The 23,920-nt window shown below is 48.1% G+C and overlaps 1 protein-coding gene across 3 annotated transcripts in view; it reads right to left on the bottom strand.

The window, feature by feature from the left end:
- The window catches only part of RBP5 (retinol binding protein 5), a 141,544-nt gene that overhangs the window by 6,171 nt on the left and 111,453 nt on the right, over nt 1–23,920 (bottom strand). The gene's annotated exons all lie outside the window — the stretch shown is intronic.

Here is a 23,920-nt window from a genome sequence, read left to right on the forward strand (position 1 = left end):
ATGCAGTAGCGTAAATCAGGCATAGGATAGTGACAGACATTTCTGTGCAGGAGGAGGACAGTGACGGTGTGTCACTCAGCATCTGGAGCATAAGTGGATGACTAGGCATCTGCAGTTGGAGGTAGCTATAGTTGTGCGGTTGAGACCGTAGTTGCAGCCAGATGTGACCGAGGGCGCCCTCGTGGATTGGCTGTGCGTCTAAGAGGATCTGGGCAGAGTGGGTGGGTCAAACAGGACAACCAGCGTGGCTATGCAAGTCTAACATTATTGCCATACAAATACAAGCATAGTTACATGTACGTAGACCTACGTATGATCATAGATGGGTTATTACTATGCATGATGTCTGCTCTGGACAAATGAGGCATAGGTCGCAGAGTTATGAATTCTAGCAGTAGTTTAACTTTCGATTACAGCATAGCAGATAGTGAGATGGAGTGGCATACATTATGCACATCTGGGCACTCTATTGTCCAACGTGCGGGTGTTTGGACTGGATAGGCAGGTTCAGGGATCAGAGCACTCTTGACTTTTAGGCTTACCGCAGGATGCGTGCATGCTCCCTGATCCAGGTGGCACGGGTATGGTGAGCCAGTCTGCAAAATAGATCGCTGATTGTCTGCCTAATCACGGATAGGCACAGATAGGCTGTGCAAGCCTTTTATGGGGCCTTCTAGGGAAGGGCCGGCTTATGCCTTCCGGCAACGTAGAGGCCCGGAAATAAGGCACAAGCACCAATCAGTAGCCGAGTATCGCTACACAGGTTGCCAGCAACCGTAAACAACATCTCCGTCGGCCATTTTAGGCGGCGGTTCCAAATCACGAACAAAAGAAAGAGATGCCTCGGGAAAACTGGGCAGGCTGTAGGGGTTGCCACGCAGGTGATCTGGTACAGCAAATATAGGTTATGAGCTGCGAGCACACTGGCTTACCCATTTGAGCAGGATGAGCAGGGTGGCTGACGGGGAGCCGCTTCTCCTGAAGCGCTCACGTGGAGGTGAGGAATGGGCTCCTACGCTCTCTGCGAAGTCCGAGGAGAAAGCGGGCACAGATAGGCTGTACAAGCCTTTTAGGGGGCCTACTAGGGAAGGGCCGGCTCACGCCTTCCAGCAACGTAGAGGCCTGGAAATAGGGCACAAGCACCAATCAGTAGCCGAGTATCGCTACTCGGGTTGCCAAGCAACCGTAAACAACATCTCCTCCGATGGCCATTTTAGGCGCCGGTTCCAAATCACGAACAAAAGAAAGAGATGCCTCGGGAAAACTGTGGAGTCTGCAGGAGTTGCCACGCAGATGATGTGGTACAGCAAACATAGGTTATGTGCTGCGAGCACACTGCCTTACCCAGTTGAGCAGGATGAGCAGGGTGGGTGACGGGGAGCCACTTCTCCTGAAGCGGTCATGTGGACGTGAGGAATGGGCTCCTGCCCTCCTTCCCTCTCTGCAAAGTCCGAGGTTGGAATGGCCCAGTAATTCCTCATTCAAGGAACCCGGATCCAAGTTTGGAGGCATGGCTGCCTCCAAACTCGTAATGAGGCCCAATGTCTGCCTGTATAATCAAGTGATACGAGACTGGGGGAGGGCCAGTGCAGCAATAATGCAATTCTACGTGACAGTATTAGAGCCACTAGCAGAGGAACACAGGGCACACCAATTTGTCCCTACACTTATTAAAACTGTCCTATTGTAAGGGTGTAAATGTAATCACTTATACGCACTCCAATTTTTGCAGTTGAAGTAAGAATTAGATTACATTATTTGTCCAGGATCACACACTTACGCTAAACAGTGAAGCAGGGATTTTAACCCACTCTGCAATTTCGGCACGGCCACCTTCTTCCACACTTTACTTGGAACAAATATTAAAGTTTCGGGTGTCGAGACCTACACTAATACTGTCCTATAGAGTTTACTTACAAAATACACAAATTGCATAGTAAAGCAGCATGTTTGGCCAAAATAATATCAGTGTACCTTTATTTTCCACATCCTGAATGGAAAACTATACGATGCAAAAGGCAAAATATCTATTTACCCACTTTATTTTCAGCGCTTTAAAACACACTCACAATAAAATACGTTGCATCATAAACTTACTTAGGTTTGGAGATTCGTCACTAACCTCTGCGTGTTGTCATGTATGGTTTTGAGAACATTCAACTAAGGAAATCAAAGCAAAGTTTACTTTTTAGCATATCAATCTATTAGATGTTATGGGTATGAACACATTTTCAAAGGGTGCTTTATTGTGTTGCTCACTTTAACAGTCACAGATTTGCATGGTGACTGGTGGTCTTTCAGTTGGAAATTCACCATCATGCATAAGAAAGGCTATGCTGCTGATGACAAAAGAAACGTGTTGTTGAGCTCATTACGCACTGGCTGAAGAGCCAGACGCAGCCTCTGTGTCTCAGGGGGGCTGTGAGTGAGACTCTGAGAAACGGGCAGAGCAATGAAAGGCAGCTGCAGCCAAGCTGCAGTAAAAATGTGCTCGGGTTGGGAGAGAGGGACGGCAATGGACCGTCCCTCTCTCCCGATCCACTTATACACTAGCCGCCCTCCGACCTCCACCATTACCTACCTGGCTGCTGGCAGCGGCAGGAGGTAAAAAAGTTACTCTAAGCCTGGCGGCTCACCCAGTTGGCGGCTCAGTTCAACAAGAGGGTTGAGGGTGGTCACTGCTGCATTTCCCACGCTTGTGCATAGTTAGGGCATGTGCAGAAATGAACAGCACTGCTGCTCAATGCGCAGGCGTGGGCCAATAGGCTCTGCCATCCAGTCTACTGCAGCCTGCATCAGACAGTTCAGTGCTGCAAATCGTTTGACTTCTACCGTACCTATACTTTTACTTTAAAAAGGAGCGCTCCAGAGTGGTTTCTTTGTGAGATAAAAGTATAGGAATGCAAGAGAGAAAAAGTAAAAGTAGAGGAGCACTGCTCCCATCCGCTCCCCCTCACTTCGATCACTGTTTTGGAGAAACATTTAAATGTGGGCCGACATTGATTGATTATTGTCAATATGCAAGTGATGGCATTGTATACTGTGAAGCTACGCACATTTTAAAGAATGAATTGTGACAAAATTAATAATGTATACAACATACGCATTGGACACATGTTCAGCATTACAGTCCAGGTGCAGATGGACGTTGCATTCCAGTAGAAAAAACAATAAGGATTGTTTACATTAATGAGAGTGTGACTTTTAGAAAATATAATTCATCAACTATATCTATTTTTTTTAAATAATTGGGTTTTATTAAAACATTTGACAGCATCAATTTTTGTTGACAGACGGAATACTCAATTGTTAACGAGCAAACGTGTAGACACAGAACACGTTGCACGAGAATATTAAGAACTACAAATATGGCGCCTAGCACGTCGCTTCTCGTTTTTCGGCACGCTACTTGCTCTTTCTGCTGTAAAATACCAAAAAGGCAAGCGCGAGTTTAGCAACGTTTTTTCAAGTTTTGTGCGACACAATAGAGCAGCAACAGCTGTAACAGAAGTGGACAGGTAGGCAACTATTTATTGGACATTTTGAAGGAGGTTGATTAATCCACATCAATCAGCAGCAGGATAAATATCACCGAACGCTAAGAAGGACATATCCTGGTAACTTAGTCATCACACATTCTGCATACATATTGATATAAAACGTTATCAAACAATTGGTGATGGAGACTGCTATTGCCTTACAGTTATCGGAGGTCTTACAGCTTTGGAATGCACATAGGGAGTAATTATTTCTTCATTGAAGGAGAGGTCACATATCAGAGGCGTTGCTAGAGGAGGGTAAAGGGGGCTATACCCCTGGGTCTTTTGGTTGTTGCCCCGGATAGAAGCTGAGGGATTACAACCAAAAAGGCAAGCTAGCCGTGAGTCCCGATAGTCCCAAAATTAGCATAGCCACGGATCTTTTCCACACCTAAAAACAATAACAAGTAAAGGGGTCAGTGGTATTCACAACAGCGAGGTCTATTATTTGATCGAGAAATGTATGAGGTTAGGCACTAATTTAGATTTTTCATCGATTTCCAGAGCAAATTATGAGATGAAGTTGGTGACATTCAGTTCCTGAAGAAATGTTATATTTTGAAACACAGAGATCGTAACATCTAGATAATTGTCCTCAATTGAGAGCCTTTCAGACACTACGGCACATTTTACTTGCAAAAATACAGTTTGAGAAAACTAAAATCATATAGTTCATATATGAATTTTGTGCAATGTAGTAGAATAATTTCATGTTTAATCCAACTCAGTTCTAATTTTGGATATGGAGTTTTGGAAAAATATGCAGATGATGAGATATTTTGAATGTGGAGAGCAAGAAACCATCTAGCCCGGAGAGGCACCACACATCTGGGCTTGAGGCCGACCCGACAAGCAGGAAGTCACAAGGTAAGACTTCCTCAGGGAGAGCGTCCACCTACCTCACCCAAGATTCCAAGGAAAAAGGAACACTGTGGGAGGAACCATCTGGGAAGAAGAACAAGACCTGTGGATGGATCCCTGTGAATAAGAGGAAGGACCTTCAGAAAATGTTCCTGCTCAATACATCCATCCTGACAAGCGACAAGGTCTCGGGAGGATAGCTCACGGGCAACGTGCTCCCCTTGGAAGTAAGACGACACGGAGCACCACAGGTTCGATCCCCGGGTCTGTGCTTAGAAACCTCTGGGTATTAAGCGTGTTATAAATAACCTATCATATCATCAAGGTGATGGACCAAAAGAGAGAGTTCCAGAAAACAAAACATCAAACGACACAAAGAGAATAACATTTGGCAAAAGGAGGCTGAGGGAAATTGGGTGCCATCGCTACACTCTACGGGTACAGTAAATCACACTCCAGAAGGATACTTCCTAGAAAGTGGGACCCAGAGTCAACCTAGGAACCAGCAGAGGGGGAGTAAGAAGAAAGTGGTGGTGAAGATATGTAACAAAGATCCATGGCTGGCCTTGCTGGTGCATGATGGGGTACGCAAGGTGGCCAGAGGCAGCCACAAGTCAGGAGATGCTGGGCCCAGGGGCAGTGTAGTGAGGAACCCCTGGCTACCTCACCATGCCGATCATGGGAAGCAAGGGCTCGTCACATTGTCACATCCCCTTCAAGACAATCAAAGCGTGGCAATCCTCCAGGATCAGCTGAACCTGCATGGCCAGCTCCCATCACGTGAGCACAGAAATCTGATATAGAACCACGGGAGAGGGGGAGATAGAGCTGATTCCGATGCTAGAAATAGAAATCAAGCAATTCACGAGTCACCTCCGCAGGGACCCACACTCATACAGCATTGCCAGTTAAGCTACGGGGTTCATCCGAAGGGCTGGGCCGGGGCCTTCCAGGCAGAGAGAGAATTGCCCAAGGAGAAGGATGAGCCAATCTAAAGTCACTCAGCGAGGCTGTCAGCCATCTGTAGGAGTGGGGCCTGTCAGATAATCTCCATCCCAGCAACCATAGACAACACGCTTGCGTTCCCCTGAACCATAGAGCGGCTGTAGGGTGGGGACAAAACCTTATAACAGGCATAGCCACTGGCAGAAGGATGTGGGTGTTAGGAGGAAGAATGTATTCGGACCCGGAAGGAGAGGTGAACAGAAGGATCTGGAGAACGAGCAGAAGCAAGAGCAGGAGACAGAAGATTAGGAGAGTCTGGGGAGATAAGGAGATGGAAAAGAAGCCCAGACAGCCAGGGCAAGAAGTAGACGGGAAGCTGCAAGGGAATCCCAGGAGGCTGTGCAAAGTGTAATAATTAGACAAATTACGAGGAATTTGAATACACCGAAAGGTTACCTTAGAGAAACACCAGTCGTTCTCCCTCCTATGCTTCCTTCTTCAGAAATGGTTCCGACAGGGGTAGAGAATGAGTGCCTCCCTGAGACCCTTCCTCCGCCTTCAATACAAGGATTAAGGAGGGGAAGGACCCCAGGGAAACCCTCTGGGGAAGAAAACCCTGTGTCGACGGCCACTGGATAGATGTCGTCTGTCTGGAGAGGTTTTTGGTACCAGGACTATCCGCTGGAGGGGAGCCGTCTGGATAAAGACAGAGGAAAGTGGTAAGTTTAAGAAGGGTAAGTAGAAGGCAGAATATGGGTAGAGAAGATGAGGAGTACCTGATTGGAAGGGGGATACGACTTATCGGGCTATATTGTAGGTCTTCCGATGAGACGCAGATAGGAGTAACCTCGAGGACGTCCCAGGAATAGAATGATTCTCAAATCTCAATGCTGCGGATCGGACCCCGCATATCCCTGCTTCTGAATAGGTAAATAATATCAGATGTCAATTCTGGTTCTTCTAACCCCCGATATACTAGGGACTGACTATCAATTCTCACGTACCGCACGCCAGGGAGGAATTCTACTAGCGAACCGATCAGTGAGGTTCAGCTCGTAACGAGTGTGGCTGAGAGAGTACACTCGAGTCTCCGATGTCGTGCAAGAATTGGGAGAAGGAGTAAAGTCTGAAACAGGTGAATGAAAGGGTAGAATTACACAGAAGGAATGACAAACAAACTAGTATGCAATAGATCCTAGTATCGAACCCACGAAGCGCTGTTGTGGAAGAGTAGCAACGCATCCGCGCGTTGTCTGCAGGAACAGATGAACCGGCTCCGGAGCAGGGGGGGTCCTTCCACCGCGGGCCTTGGTGTAAGTCTAGACCCACACCATCCGTAGCGGCGGCCATCTTGGGAGTAAAGATGGCCGCAATCCATCTAAGAGACCATCTATGCCACAGTGACCATGGTCTCCGCAGGGGCGTGACAGTATGCCCCCTCCGAGGGGCAGGGGCCCCCGGCTTCCCCGGATGGTTACAGAAGAACCGGTGAATAAGAGCCGGTGCATGCACGGCAGAGGCAGGTTCCCAGGAACGATCAGCAGGAGAATAACCTTGCCAGTCAATCAAAAACTGAAGGTGACCTCGAAAGATACGAGAGTCACAAATATCCGCCACTTCATATTCAGGACCTGACGGGGTAGATACCGGAGGAGGGTGAGTATTCCTTAATCTTGAAAACCGATCATACACATCTTTCTTCAGTTGGGACACATGAAACACGGGATGAATCCGGGACCAAGAAGGGGTAAGCCTGAGTTTGAAAGCAGAGGAACCCAACTTCCGTAGTATGGGAAAGGGTCCGAAATATTTAGGAGACAGCTTGGACGGGGCCAGATGCCGTGGTAAGAAACGAGAGGCCAGCCATACCAAATCACCCGTCTTCAGGGAGGGCGCTGGAGAACGGTGTTTGTCCGCAAACCGTTTGACTCTATCCTGAGCCTCAAGCAGCGAAGATTTGGCCGCCAAATTACCTGTCTGGATAACTTGAAGTAGGTTATCCACATCTGGAAATCGTGATGAAGAGGGAAGGCCAGTAGGAAAACAGGAAGGGTGAAATCCATATGAGCAAAAAAAAGGACTGGAACCCAAAGCGGAATGACGGGAGTTGTTGTAGGCAAACTCCGCCAATGGTAATAGAGAAACCCAGTTGTCCTGTGAAGCTGAGATTTAGCAGCGCAAATAGCCCTCCAATGCCTGGTTCAGTCGTTCCGTCTGGCCGTTAGTTTGAGGGTGGAAGCCAGAACTCGATGCTCGGGAGATATTAAGGCTCTTACATATCTGTTGCCAATAACATGAAGTATATTGGGAACCACGATCGGAGATGATAGTTTCTGGAAGCCCATGGAGCGTGAAGATCCGTGAAAGGAAACTTTTCGCCATCTGAGCTGCAGTGGGAATGCATGGTAGAGGAATAAAGTGTGCCATCTTCGTAAAGTAGTCGATTGTAACCATGATTACTGTACAACCATCTGAGATAGGGAGTTCGACTATGAAATCTGTCGAAATTATCTGCCAGGGTCGATCAGGAATCGGCATCACCGATAGGAGACCCACTGGGCCCGACCGAGGGGTCTTTGTTTGTAAACATATGGCACATGCCGAAACATAGTCTCTGATATCTCGGCCCATCTTTGGCCACCAGAAATGGCGTTGAATCAATTCCTTGGTATTAGCCATACCGCGATGCCCTGCCATCTGAGAATCATGACAGAGTTGAAGTACCACTCTTCTTAATTCTTCGGAGGGAATGAATAACTGTTTCTATAGAAGCATCCTTCAGATGAGTTAAGCATCCAGAGAGCAGCAAATCGAGGATTGGTCTGTATAAATCGAGAGGTATCAATAGCCACCAGTTGAAGAAAGGTGGTGATTTCCTGCAAAAATCTGGCTTTGGGAAACAAGGGTTCGGAACGGAAAGGAGTGGTAGAGTTGTAATCCTTTCTGGATAATGCATCTGCCTTGAGGTTGACTCTTCCTGGTATGAAGGAGAAGACGATATCATAGGGTGAAAAAAAATGGGCCCAACGAGCTTGGCGACTATTTCGTGTTTGAGAGTATTGTAAGGCTCGGAGATTGCTGTGATCGGTCCGTACTTCGATGGCATGTTTGGCCCCTAGTAGCAGATGTCGCCACTCCTCAAAGGCTCTCTTAATAGCTAATAATTCCTTTTCGAGGACCGAGTAATTGATCTCCGAAGGTGAGAGTTTCTTAGATAGATAGGCCACAGGACACTCGTCTCCTTGTTCATTTTCTTGAAGTAGAACGGCACCTACCGCATGGTGCGAGGCGTCCGGTTCTACAATGAACTTCTTGTTTTGGTCAGGGGTGAAGAGTATAGGTTCCTTGGTGAAATTTTCCTTGAGACTCTCAAAGGCTATTTGAGCCCTGTCTGACCAAAAGAACTTTGCATTCTTCTTAAGGAGAGCCGTCATAGGGAGGATCTTCTCCGAATAGTGGGGAATGAAGCGCCTATAAAAGTTGTCGAATCCCAAGAATCTCTGCAGATCTTTAACACACAGTGGAACTGGCCATTCCGTTATAGCAGAGATCTTCCTGGGATCCATGGCAACTCCCTCGGCGGATAGTATATAACCCAAATAGGCCACTCTATCCTTGTGTAATTCACATTTGTCTAACTTGCAAAAAAGATGATTCTCCTCTAGTCTCTGCAAGACTTCCATCACATGTCGGATATGGTCAGACATGGAAACTGAGAAGACCAGTATGTCGTCTAAATGGACAATGACTGTATGTAGAAGAATATCCGAGAATATGTGATCCATAAAACGTTGGAAAACAGCTGGGGCATTGGAAAGTCCGAATGACATCACTTTGTATTCATAGTGGCCCAAGGGAGTACGAAAGGCGGTTTTCCATTCATCCCCCACGCTGATTCGGATAAGATGGTAAGCTCCGCGTAGGTCTAGCTTGGTAAATATCTTGGCACCCTTTACTGCCTCAAGAATATCCGGGATTAAGGGCATCGGGTAGCGATCCGGAGTGGTGATCTTGTTCAAACCCCGATAGTCTACACATGGTCCGAGTTCTGTCGAATCCTTCTTAGGGATAAAGAACAGTGAGGCGCCGGCTGGAGAAGTGGATTCCTGAATGAGGCCGTTATGTACATTCTTCTGGAGATACTCCTTTAGGACTTCCCGTTCGCGCGCTGATAGTATATACATGCGCCCAAAAGGGATTGGAACATCAGGATCAAGTTCTAGGGCGCAATCATCTCTACGATGGGGAGGTAATTCAGCGAATTCTGAATCGGAAAATACTACTTGAAATTCTTGGTAGTCAGGAGGAATCTCCTGGATGTTATGTAACACTAAAGTAGTGCAATTCCTTTCTTGGGCGGAGTGTGTGGAACGGAATCCCAACACTCCACCAGAAAGGCAATGAGTAAGGCAATGCTCCAATCCTAGAAAAATTGTGCCGGCCTTCCAATTGATGTATGGATTATGGGCTCTAAGCCACGGTAACCCCAATATCAAGGGATAATGTGCTGTGCGAATGACATCGAATACGATAGTCTCTTGATGAGATGCAATCTTCATTTGAATAGGTCTTGTTTGTTCCCTGATAGGACCGGAAATCAGTGGACTTCCATCCACAGATTCTACTGGGACAGCAATGGTCTTAAGGGAGCATGGTATATTCTTGTCGTTCTTCCAATGGGTGTCTATAAAATTTCCGGCAGCTCCGCAATCAATCAATGCGGGAACCAAAATTGGCTCGGAGGTGCCCCATTCCATTGAAACCTGTATGACAATCATGGGAAGATCGGGTGTGTCTGTGACTTGAGAAGTTAAAGACATGGTTGAGGAACCTGTTATTGGCTCCCTAGCCACGGTTCCCCGTGCGGTTGGGAGGAAGCGTTTCCCTGTCGTTTGGTAGGGGTGATTGGGCAATCCTGTAATGGGTGGTCTTTGGACCCACAATACATGCACAAGCCTTTAGTTCTCCGTCGATTACGTTCTTCCAAGGTGAGTCTACCTCTTGTGATTCCTATCTGCATAGGTTCATCTATTGGGGTCTTCATAGGACTAGGAGGATGCGTAGTCAATGGTCTCATAGAACGATTTCGCCGTCGTTCTCTGAGCCTTTCCTGTAGACGGTAATCCATCTGCATCACTAATGTAATCATTTCCGCTAGGTTGGGAGGTCGGGACACTCTAGACACCTCGTCTTTAAGTTCCTCATTCAAACCCCTACGAAATAGTGTTATCAGAGCATCATCAGCCCAAGAGGTTACAGCAGCAAGCTGTTTAAAAGAGGTGATATAAGACAGTAGATCCTGTGATCCCTGTTTGAAGTCTAATAATTGCTCTTGGGAAGAAACTGTGATCTCTTGTCTACTAAACATGGACCTAAGACTGTTCAGAAAGGTGGGATAGGAGTCTAGCAGAGCGTTGTTTGTCACAACCAGTGGTGTAGCCCATGCCAATGCCTGTCCAGTCAAGTTAGCTCATATGTCCCACCTTGTCATGATCATTCTGAAAGAAGGCCGTTTTGAATGAAAACTGGACAGTACATGCTTCGATAAACGCTTTAAGTTTGTGGGGATTCCCATCATATAAACCCCCTGGAATGGGACCTGGAGGTAATTCTGAACAACTAGGTACCCTTCCAACCTGTTGTCTCAAGAAGGCATTTTCCTGCTTTAATGCCTGTACTTCCGCAGTCAAAGACTGGACTGCAGAAACCAATTGCTGCTGTTGGGCTGCGTCCATGGTATCTCCTAGAACTATCGAGTTCTTTAAGGCAACCGTTCAGCACCTGGGAAGCCCCAGTATAGTCTTTCTTCTAATATTTTTGGGCGTTGCTAACTGTAATAATTAGACAAATTACGAGGAATTTGAATACACCGAAAGGTTACCTTAGAGAAACACCAGTCGTTCTCCCTCCTATGCTTCCTTCTTCAGAAATGGTTCCGACAGGGGTAGAGAATGAGTGCCTCCTTGAGACCCTTCCTCTGCCTTCAATACAAGGATTAAGGAGGGGAAGGACCCCAGGGAAACCCTCTGGGGAAGAAAACCCTGTGTCAACGGCCACTGGATAGATGTCGTCTGTCTGGAGAGGGTTTTGGTACCAGGACTATCCGCTGGAGGGGAGCCATCTGGATAAAGACAGAGGAAAGTGGTAAGTTTAAGAAGGGTAAGTAGAAGGCAGAATATGGGTAGAGAAGACGAGGAGTACCTGATTGGAAGGGGGATACGACTTATCGGGCTATATTGTAGGTCTTCCGATGAGACGCGGATAGGAGTAACCTCGAGGACGTCCCAGGAATAGAATGATTCTCAAATCTCAATACTGCGGATCGGACCCCGCATATCCCTGCTTCTGAATAGGTAAATAATATCAGGTGTCAGTTCTGGTTCTTCTTCTAACGCCCGATATACTAGGGACTGACTATCAATTCTCACGTACCGCACGCCAGGGAGGAATTCTCACTAGCGAACCGATCAGTGAGGTTAAGCTCGTAACGAGTGTGGCTGAGAGAGTACACTCGAGTCTCCGATGTCGTGCAAGAGTTGGGAGAAGGAGTCAAGTCTGAAACAGGTGAATGAAAGGGTAGAATTACACAGAAGGAATGACAAACTAGTATGCAATAGATCCTAGTATCGAACTCACGAAGCGCTGTTGTGGAAGAGTAGCAATGCATCTGCGCATTGTCCGCAGGAACAGATGAACCGGCTCCGGTGCAGGGGGGCGGTCCTTCCACCGCGCGGCCTTGGTGTAAGTCTAGACCCACACCATCCGTAGTGGCGGCCATCTTGGGAGTAAAGATGGCCGCAACCCGTCTAAGAGACCATCTATGCCACAGTGACCATGGTCTCCGCAGGGGCGTGACACAAAGATAGACCAGGAGGTGGAGAATTGAGAGAACCAGAGGGTTAGGAAAAGCAAGTCTCAGGGATCCTGAGAGAGAAAGAAGAAAAAGGTTGGGAGGAGAGTGATCCAGATGGCTGGGAGCAGACAGTCCCAGGGGGGCAGGGGAGGTTATTGGACCAAGAGAGGTGAGCAGGAAAAGAGGACAAGATAGAGGAAGGGGATAAGGTGTTGGCAAAAGAGTATCTAAAAGAGGTGGAGGAGTGGAGAAACATCTAAAAAGGATAAGGCAGATCTAATAGAGAGGGGTAGAGGTGAAATGTGGTTGCACAAGTCGCAAAGAGGAGGTGAACCAAGTGGGCAGTGGAACGAAGTGAAGAGTTGAAGTGCTGGGACATCAGTAACTAGGAGAAGGGTAGAATATGAATCTAGGGGATCACTGCGCCGCCCGTAACTGCGCTGACAAAAATGTTGATGCCATTTACGGCGCAGTGATCAGATAGATCACGTTGTCCGCATCCCCCGGCCCGCATTCCCCTTCCCGACCTGCCACCACCCCCCCACCCCACTTACCTTTAGGGCGGCACACTTCTGTGTGTGCCACCTACACCCCGCTATCCCTGCAGCGTCATTTATTTTAGGGCGCTCACACCATTAGGGCCTGGCCTCCCCAGACCCATCACCACTAGGGCCCGGCCTCCCTTGACCCTACAACAACTGGCGACGAGGATCACGCAACTCAGGCGTGTGTGCTGGACCTCGCGTGAACACACTTGCTTGGCTCCCGGCAGCGGGTACATACCTCGACGCGGCCCAGCCATCCCAGCGCATCAGTAGGCCTCCGGAGGAGGTGGCTCCTGCATCTCCCAGGTGGGGGCATGAAAAGGAGGATTTGTGTAGCGCAGCGCACCAGGAAACCAACGCTGACATCCTCTGATCCCCGCCACAGCTCTCACGTGGAGAGTGCTCATGCAGCGGGGAAGAAAAGGAGAGACAGAGGAGCTTCAGGAAGCTGCCCCTTGGTGACCTGTGAGGGGAGGCGAGGCACCCCAGCCTCCCTCAGCGCCCGTGGCAGGAAAGGAAGCAGGAGGAAGGAAAGAGGCACAGTCATCAGGGGACTACATCATCCCTACCTGTCCCTGCCGCAGCGCTCACATGGAGAGTGCTTGTGCAGCTGGGGGGGTGGGGGAGGAGAGTCAAGCAGCACAGCCCATCACCAACAGCAGGGGTAGAAACCAGTGACAATACGCACCAAGGCAGCACCGCAGTGCACACCCGCAGAGGGACCAAACATTGGTGCCCTCACCAGAACACCTGCACGCCCGTTAGCCTGACAGCTTCAAGGGACGCTCGGCAGCAAAGACGGGCACAGGCCAGTGCCAAGTGAGTAAAGAGCTGCATGCTGCTGGGGTCTATGTTGGCCAACCGAGGCAGGGCAACAGATGCCAGAGGAGCCAGACTTACTCCACTAAGGCATCCCAACTTCATGACACCCAGCCCACGGCCACGGGGCACTACACTAGCCGCAGGCACATCATTCCACAGCCACCCGGTGGCAGAGTTCGACATGACAGCAAGTCCCACAACGCTGGGTCCAAGCTGGGCACATTGGCTTGAACGGCTGGACATGTTCTTTGAGGTGGCGCAGATCGATGACGACGCAAAAAAGAAGACTCTCCCGCTACTGTACGCAAGGAGCAAAGTGCATAGGCTATTCCCAGTGCTGCCGCTGGGGGACGGATCTTTATACTTTGACCCCATGGTTAACGTAGAGTATGAAAGGTTCCAACTCTGGCAGCCGGGGCAGGAGCCCACCGAGTCCATCGATGCATTTTACACCAGGCTGCGCCAGCTAACAGCGACGTGCACGTTCGTCGATGAAGAAGGGTAGCTATGGGGCCAAATAATTCAGAAGTGCTGGTTGAACAAACTGAGAACTCAGATATTAAAAGAACCCAGGATTCTGCTGACGCGCATCATTGAGTTAGCAAGGGTCCAGAAACTGGCCGAATCCTGATCAACCCACATGAAGGTAGCCAGGGGTGCAGTTAGAGGAGGTTCACACCGTTAGAGCACAGAACAAGAAGACCGCTGTGCGGGCTGGCGTGGGTCATGCTTCAAAAAGAATCAAGGAAGAGGTACTGCGACTGTGCGAGTTCTGTGGCGGGGGCATGCCGCATGCAGGGACATGCTCAGTGGTCGGGCAGCAATGTGAGTGTTGTCACAAGGTAAGGCACTACTCGAAGTGCTGCCGAGCCTCCTGGGCATCAATCAGCAAGGAAGCAGAGCCGTGGAGAAATCGCAGGACCGAGGCGGCCATGGCGCTCCTGGTAGAAGAGGCCAACAGGCAGGAGGAGGATGAAAGGGGGAGCGGAGACCAGGTGGAAGCAATAGCCTCATTGGACGGGATTATGACACCGAAGAGGTGTTTTTCCTGGCAGTGCAGGAACCGGAGATACCAGGAGGTAACCCAGGGCAAGAGCCGTAGGCCCCGGCAAAAGGATCAGGGATGGCCGGATGGAAGGGACGAAAGGAAAAGGTTCGGAAGGCCTGCGCCTATCATGGACTCAGCCCGAGTGGCCAGGGCTAAGAGGACCAGTCAAGAACAGAACTGGTCTATGTTGGTTTACGCTGTTTGAAAATAAAGTTGATGTTCATGTTCTTGTTTATGCCCTTGGCATGGGATGTTAAGTCCGCAGCACGTCACGGTGCTGTCATGTGAGTGTGGCTCATGACCACAGCATGCTGTATGTTGCGACGGCTGTGGTCACGTGGGTTATACAAATAAAAGGGGTGAGCGGATTCCTGCCCGCCAGTTACTGCACCAGTATAACCAACTCTTTGTTAGTTATTTTAGGCACTCAAACCATTAGGTCCTGGCCTCCTCAAACCCATCACCACTAGGGCCCTACAACAGTAGGCAGGAGACTACATCAGTGGAAAGGTGGAGGAACAGTATTGAGAAGGATAAGGGGGTGGACCCAAACACAAAGGGGTACATATATGTGGCCTGATCTCCAAGAAGGGCAGATGGTCAGAACAAAGAGAGAGATAGGAATGTTCAGGACAGGATCCTCTAGAAACAAACCTTGAGGTGAGAATTAGATGGCATGAGAGACTGGAGTTGGCGGCTTGAGAACCAGGTCTCTGAAGTAGGTGGAGAGGACTAGTGAGTACCCTGTCAAGACCTGAGGATGGCCTCCAGTCTCCTTTTGACTTCAGACCTTGGTTGAAGCCTGCTCGCTGCAACACTGCTTATAGAGCATGCCAACAGGCAGCAATCTAGAGCTGAGACCTTAAGAAGAAGACAGAAGAATGGTGCGGGAACCCCTTGGACATGAGATTAAGAAGAAGATGGAGACTGCAAGAGAAAAGAGAAGAAGGGTTCAGGAACCACTTAAACGAGAGATTAAGAACACAAGGGGGAACCCATGAGAAGAAGGGTATGGGAACCCCTTGAACCTGGCACTATATACCTTCTGGTCATTGGGTTAATTTACTTGGAGCGTCCCAGCCCCAGACTTACCAAGAACTGGGCAAACCTTTTGTTTGAACACTCTTTACCTGCTTAAAAGACACATTCTAAATCGGCCGGTCTGGTAAAAAAGTGCCGGTATTAGCGGATACCAGCACTTTACCGGACCGGCCGACTATGGGCTTGTCGGTGGGGTGCCTGCATTACCTCCAGCTAAAAGGTGGTGGTAAGGCAGGCACCCTAGGGGCTAAAAAACCCTCATGGTCCATGAATGGGGATTTACACCGTCACTCTGGCACTCGGCAATGCCGCTGGACTAAGTGCAGGAAATGGTATCTACATTTGCCAATATCCTGGCGGCTCTACCGCCAGGATACCGGCAAACTCAGAAGGAGAACCACTTTCTTTTGATTCATTGTCCTAATGCAGTGCACACATTCTGAAGAATACCCATCATGAGTACCTTGGTTTAGTTGAATCCTCGTGCACTATTATTTTGTTCCCAATTTGAACCAGATCCCTAACATGCCTTTATCATTTTCTGAAACATTAGTGCCAGTCAGTGTTGATCCCTGGCACCTGTATGACACAGGCTAGAGGACAAACTTCCTGGCAGGCACACCTGCCTTTGAGCATGGCTGACCAGATGGACCTAATCAGAAATCATTCTATATAACCTGGTTTGGATGTTATCATTCCCAAGTCTCCTGCTCTGCATGGTGAGGTTTATAACCTATTGATCCAGTTTCACCTTTGAGGGGTAAGGCTTGAGCTTGGCCCACAATACCAAAGGGATGAGAGGTGGTACCATGGCAGTGTGTTGGTTTGCTTATCAAGAGCCCTCGATTGGCTATTTCTTGCCGTCAGGAATGTGATGCATAGCAGCACGTCCAGTGGCAGTAAGTGCAAGGCTCTACATCTGATCATGGACATTGAAGCGCGAGGTGTGTAAGGTGTGGCGAGAGGAGTAAATAGGACTGAGCGTACATGGGAAAACAATGCAGCCAATGACAAGAGAGAAGGCCTGGCATACGTGAAGCAGATTCTTGTGAATGTGGACAGTAGTGCCGAGTGGTCCTGTTGTGGGGGTTGGGGGGTAAATTGGAATATGGCTTCTAAACCACTGATGATAATAACAGGTAGTCTGGGTTTAGGAATCTTTAGAGATGGTGCCGTGCAACCATAGAATTGTGGCATTGCGGAGAATAGAACAGCCCACCCATAGAGAATGCCCCTACATGTGTAAATGGCCTCTTGGAGGGGAGTGATTGCTATTGTTTCGGGGGTCCTGCTAGTGGAGCGTATATGGACCGCTCCCCTATGCAGTTAAAGAAAGAGGGATATATGATCAATGGGTGGACACTGGTTTTGGTTAGTGCATTTCTCAAGTTCACATCCGCCTCCCTCGCTCAAGGTGGCATCTTGGAGATGTGAAGATCTTCATCCCTCTCCAAATCAGCTGAATGGGGAACTACCCAGGAATATCCCACAGCTTGACCCCCTGGAGAATGACTGCTTCCACTGGAGGGGGTAGAGAGACAAGGCTCCAGAGTTCCATGATGGGAAAGGGTCTACCGCCATTCAGGCCCTTGCAAAGAAGTGGGGACCCCAATAAGCCCTCTGAGAGCATGGTGGTGGAGTTTCTCCCCGAGAATGGGTGGGCCCTGGCTCTGAGAGGTTTGATGCGCTGCGCACTGCTTTAAAAACAACATGGGGTGCAGAAGAGAGTCAACGCAGGAGCAAGGCTGGAGAGATGTGCACCCAGTGGTGAATCTTTATGGCTGGGTTCTACATCGACAAAAGTCAGGGATTGTAGCATAATGACAAGCAGACCTTGAGGGCACTGCCGTGGTGCAGGAGTGAGAAGGCCAAGGACATCACTGGCACAATCCAATCAGCCAGGGTACAAAAATGAAATATTTTCTTAAAGGTTTTCAGTTGATGAAAGCAACATCTTTCCACCACGTCTAGCCGAGGAATCAAGGAGCCACTGCGTCCTCCTTAAAGGTCCTGCTTTTGTGCAGTGGAGCAGACGTCAAAGCATCTGATCACCAGGGAGAGTGGACACACATGAAGAAGGTCCAAAACAGGGGCGACAGCGATGGAGACATTCGGACCCCACATGCATAGAATCAAGACTGGGATATTTCGGGAATCAAATCCTTCACTTGACCGTAATTGGAGAGGAAGGACCTGAGACCAGGCTTACTCAGACCAATGTGGCACAAGCAGCTGACCAACATGTCATGATCTAGTCTGTAAAGCCGGTGAAAAATCCAGCAAAATGAAGGAGTCGACACCTTCGCCATTTAGCGGGCACGTCGTCTACATTTCATCATTAATTTCGGATATTTATTTAATGCAATCCTAACTTCGGAAAGCTAGAGTACTGTACATTGCTAGGGGCTACAGCCATAAATGACATGGTTACAGGGGGGGGTCTAAAACATAAAGCAGGATCGAAGCAGAGTTCCCCCACCAGGGCGGAAGACTGTCCAGAGAAGACCCTACAAACTGGGGGATTTAACAAAATCCTGGGTCAAGAAAGGAACCATGTGTCCCGTTAGTTTTGATAAGTGACAAACACACAGGTCTGAGGTTTGATGGGGTTTGGGGATTCAGGGCAGGTTTCTTCAGATGAGTGTAATCAGGGCACACTTCAAGTCTCAAGTTTGTGATGGCCGATTGGCAAGTCTTCGAATGCTTGCATGATGTTGCTAGCTGTGGTCCCTAAAGACCTTTGCTTCAGTGTAGAGTCAAGAGTCTGCAACCTTTGACTCTCCAGATGATTCGGATCACTACCCCCACAAGCCCACATCAGCATATTCAATGGCGAGGCATCATGGGAATCGTGGCCCAAATCATCTGGAGAGACTCAGGTTACAGACCTCTACTATAGAGTGTAGACAGGAAATGGACCACACAATGGGGAGTCGTTGGCATACCTGCAGATCAGGGAGAGTTGTGCAAGATCAAAGGTGAACCTGCTTTCCCCTGCATAGATGGAAAGGGGGGTTAAATCTGGTCAGTTTTCCCCATTGACACCTGAACAAAAGGAGGGCGCTTTGTGGCAAAGGTTTCAAGCTGTAGCACGACAATGACCTGTGATTCACCCTATCAGATGGTATAAGAACATTAGAAATGTTCTTGTACTTTCTGATACACTGAATCACGTCTGGTGTGCAGTGTGATGATTCACGGGTCTCATCACTTCTTCCATGAGGGGACCCTTCCCTGTGAGGCTAGGGAGGTGAGCCCATTACCCAACAGTTCCACCTGGCTGTGGTGAAAAGCGGACCTCACAGGCAGAGACTCCCCTCATGGCGATAAGGACTCCTGTGCTCTGAAGGCCCTCCCGATACCCTTTTCCCCACCGGCCATAACCCCAGCAAATCAATTCAATAATCAACCTGAGAATGCTACTGTTTGTTGTTGTAAAGTCTCTTCTGTTTCATCTTCAAGATCTGATCTAACCAAGATGAGGAAGAGCCAGGCAATTATGCAGAGTAATCATAGAGTGAACAACCAAGAGACTGTGACGAAGTGGCCCCAAGGAAGGATAAAGATAACATTGAAACTGCAAGAAACAGACAGTGATGTTATGTGGGGGCAGGCCCCGCTGCAAAAAGTGGAAGTTGAAGAAGGACTGAGAGAATTGGGAAGCAGGAGGAGCTTCGAGGGAAGCTGCAGTCTGTCTTGCACAGCTCGGGACATTCAAATCCCTGGCAGCCGAAGCCTTGGGAGACAGACAGTCTTAAGGCAAAAAGCAGAAATAAACTTTGCGAGCCGGTGGGAAACCGACTCGCTGTTGAAGGCTGAAAGACAGCCAGTAGTGGCATGACCTCTGAGAGGTGGACTGTGGTTTCCAATAGCTGCGCCGGAACCGTGTGGCTCATGTCTCTACGGAGCGGCGAGGACAAAGCGGGGAGCAGAGTAAAGAAAGAGGGAAGTGCTGAACCAACGCGAGTCAGCCCAGCACCACAAGAAGAACCAGTGTTGCAGGCCTGCCATGCTACATTTAGCGGAAGTAGATGGAGACCCGGTTGGGGCATGGGGCAAAGTCAGTGATCAGTATCCTTTGGGAGTAAACTCCTTCGTCACAGTGGTGACAACCAGAGAAGTCAGAGATCAGCATCCATCGGGAGTAAACGCCCTCGTCACAGTGGTGACAACCAGAGAAGTCAGAGACCAGCATTATTCTGAAGTAATCTCCTGTGTCACAGAGGTGACCTCCAGAGAAGTAGAAGTCAAAAGTGCCTCTGTAGTGATCTCCCTCATCACAGTGGTGACATTTAAAGCTCAGTATTACTCAGGAGTAATCTCCCTCATTCCAGTGGTGATAACCGGAGAACGAAGAGACAAGGAAGTTGTGCGATTGGTTGCCCTTATTACAGTGGTAATCTTTCAAGTAAAGAGTGTATCAGGGGTGATTTCCCTCATCACATGGTGTAACAAAAGTGAGAAATCTCAAGAGTTCCTCAGGAGTGAACTCCCTTGTCACAGTGGTGAACCAAATATCTATGAATGGGTATCAAGAAGGCATAGAACTGTCTGGGAGAAATCTCCCCAAGAGCCAAGTAAAGCCAGAGGGTGTGCCAAACCCTAAGAGCATAATAAACAGGAGAAATCCTTGGGAAGAAGTAAAAGAGACTGTTAGAGACTTCTACAAAAGCGTAAACCCGGAACAGTCTACAAGAGTCTTCCAGATAGACCAGGAGAAGAGAGTCCTTTTCCTGGTTTCAGTATCCTTGATAAATCCAGCCTGTTGTAAGAGGCTGCTTCAAGCAATCTAAGACTGAATTGTTACATCCGGAGAAGGGAGACATTCTCCTGGTGCTTTTGTCAAGAAGCTCATTGAATCCATGTGTTATTGGATAGAGTAGCTGGTTTTGACAGAAGACAGTGATTTCGTTTTTTGACACACATCTTGACGACGAGCACCCGAGTTGTTATTGATTTGTTTAGGGTTAACCCCTTTGGAAATAGGTTGAGGTAGGTCCTTTTCTGTTTTGAATAAAAGTTTATAACCAGAATCCTATACCTCTTTTCACAGAGGGAAGAAGCATGTTCTATGTGTCTTCTTTAATGCAAACATGGGAGTGACCCCATTACATTTTTAAAAGCAGGCCTGGTAAAGCGGACACAATTCTGCAATGCAAATAGGAGCATGGTAAACAGAAGCATGTGTTGCATGCATGCAAACCTATTCAGAAATACTGATCTAACATACAGCCCTGAAGCCAAGCAAACAAACATTGGCAATGCCAAAAGTTTTGGAACGCATTTGTCAGGCACTACCATAGTGGTATTAACTGGCAATCAATAGTATCAGCTGCAAAGTGGTGCAAGTACCTGGGCATATAATAGCAGTGCCTGGCAAATGCATAATACTTATACCCAAGCCAAACTTGTTGGCATTGCCACACTTGTTTTTAACAGGACTTCAGTGAAGGACATGCATAGCGCTTATAAATTGAGTGGCTGAGGCATACCTGGTTAAGACATTTTTATTACACCCACAGCAGGTTTACATCTCCAATTATGTTATTAGCTCTCTGGAGGAAACAATTGAGTAAGGCATGATCACCTATGTATTTCCCTATTACTGCACCAGTGTGTAACGATGTATTCCGCTCACTATGCGCCATATTAGGCTATTGCTTCTGCCTGCACAATGCACAGTATTATCCTTCACTGCGCTTGGCACTGCTAGAAAGATGCTTTGCCCGCTATTAAAGAATGCTTGCCTTCACAGCTCACGCTTCTGACGTATATCCCTTTTGGCGCGGCTAAGCGTGTTTTCTGTTCCCGCCTTTTGCTCTGAGGTGGCTTTGGCAGGCGCACGTCGTCATACCGCAACGCCTCTTGCCTGCTTCGAGGCGAGATGCGAAGCGTTTGGGAGTATTCACCTTGAAGACATGTATTTCCCGGTGCTGCCCTTTTTTAATAATAACACTAAGAAGCGCTACTGAATGCAGCTGACATCAAAGACTGTCTCCGTCAGCCATAAAGCACAAGGTGTGGCCTTCCCAGGCTGAGTCCACCGCCCTTCCATTGACATGCATGTATTCATGCGAGTATAAGATACCTGTACTAGGAGGGAGGAGGTCACTTGTACCAAAGTCTTGCGTTGATGTTGCTTGTCTGTCTGTTCGATAATTCCGGTAATCCCGGCGGGATACTGGCAAACTGTTGCTACCGGTACCAGTGCCTGATATCCCGGTATTACCGGGATATTCCAGGTGATGGCAATGGCAGGAAATCCCCATTCCAAAGGAGGTCATTGCAGCATTTGTTTGCCGTGGGGCCCTGGTTTACCGGTAGGTCAGGTCTGGAGGTAGATCTGTGGCCCCCACCGACAAACTTGTGTTTGCCCATTATGGTAAAAATGCCTGTGCCGGTATTACTGGCAATTTTACCTGCATTTTTACTGTACCGGTGAAACTGTAATGAAGTCCATATGTGTCTGCGGTCCTTTCCTGGACCTCGTGGAGGTGTTGCACGCGTCTGTCGGTTCGACGGTCTCTCTTTCGTCTTGGCCTACAGGTAGAGCCCTTGTACTTGACTCTTCTTCTCTATCTGCAGGTGCAGCCCTTGTACTTGACTCTTCTTCTCTATCTGCAGGTAGAGCCCGTGTACTTGACTCTTCTTCTCTATCTGCAGGTAGAGCACTTGTACTTGACTCTTCTTCTCTATCTGCAGATTCTCCCCAGCAAATGCTGCAGGTTGTCTTTGACTTGTCAGTGATGGTACTTGAATCCTGTTCACAGGTCCTGCTTTTGGATCAGGGCTCCTTGGTGTCATGCCTGGAGTACTTTCTGCCACAGAGACTTATTTGTAGGCTGGTCCTGTTTTCAATGGGACTTTCCCATGTTAGCATTTATTTGTAAATCAAGCCCATAGTCTCAGTGTCTCTGGCAGCTGATCATTCCCAAGGTACTTCTTCCATGTCCCCTTCTCCGAAAAAGTATCATGACTCATTAACTTCTTGAGTGCACGCACTCCCAGAGGTGGCTGGGCATTACCCTCGACCTACTAACAAACCTACTAACAAAAGGAGGGGAAGGCTTTCTTCCGGTGGAATGGAGTGACAGACAGCAGACACCGTGCATGTGTGGGAAAGGTTGAATTAATGTAACAGATTTTCAACAATGTATTAACTTGGCTCGCTCACTACACTAACAATCTAACAGAGCTTTAAGTGAGATGGGGCTAGCTGGAGTGGAGCCCTGGAAGACTTCGAAAAGTGCGCTCAAGCCAAGCTGTGCCGGGATCCCCCCAACTAGCCATAGAGGAAGAAACCTCCTCAGGCGGCCCTTTAGCTCAACAGAACCGCATGGCTAAAGGGCTGCCTATGGGGATGGAGCTTATCATTGTGTCTTCTTATTAAAAAAAGAGAGGCTCCACGCTCGCAAGCAGGTCTTTAACCACACGGCTATGTTAAAGAGTTAAAGGGTTGCCTGAGGGGTTTGGTGACTCTCACAAATACTCTCTTTCTTAAATAACTTCCCAGGCCTGTAGAATTCGTTTTTTAAAGTTTCCTTAAAACAGTATGAGGTACGGAAAGCATTCCTGGCACTGCTTCATATATTTAGGATGCTTTTCCAGTATATCTAGTAGCGTCCCTTCAACTGATATTATTATTTATATATTTGGTGTGCTTTTCTAGAACAGCTAGTGTCCCTTCAACTGATATCATGAGGCCGAAACTGCACGGGGCTTCAGTTTTTGAAATCTATGCAAAAAGCTAGGAGGCTGTGGCACCTGCACTGGCCTAAAAATGCTTCTTTCCACGGTAAAACACAATGCACGCTGTCCTTAAATAATAGCATGAGGCAGAAATCCCGGCATCTCGTGATCTAACCGAACAAAAACCTATACGTGCCCTTATTTCATACAACTTTTCATTGAATTTTCTGAACACTTTTTCATATGAAAGCTTTCTGGTTATTGTGTAGCCCCGAGTCATTGCAATTATCGACAAAAAAATGTCATTAATGTTAATAATGTTTAAATTAATGTGAGTGACTCTTTAAAAAAAAAATGACCTACATATGTTTCAGGCCTGCACGCTTCTTCAGGGAAATATCATACAATGAAAACCATGAATTTAAAATCGCAAGAAAAGTATCATTTACTTCCATTGTGAATGTAGACCATCAACTGAATGTATTTTTTACTTTAAAAAATCAGTGACTGCCCCAACAAAGTTTGAAAAGATCTGTAAAAGTGCCCTGAAACCCTTGTCACTGTGAGATGTCTAGAC

Source organism: Ambystoma mexicanum, chromosome 3p (genome assembly GCF_040938575.1).
Source record: "Ambystoma mexicanum isolate Mex_15411 chromosome 3p, UKY_AmexF1_1, whole genome shotgun sequence".
In the NCBI taxonomy this organism is placed as follows: Eukaryota; Metazoa; Chordata; class Amphibia; order Caudata; family Ambystomatidae; genus Ambystoma; species Ambystoma mexicanum.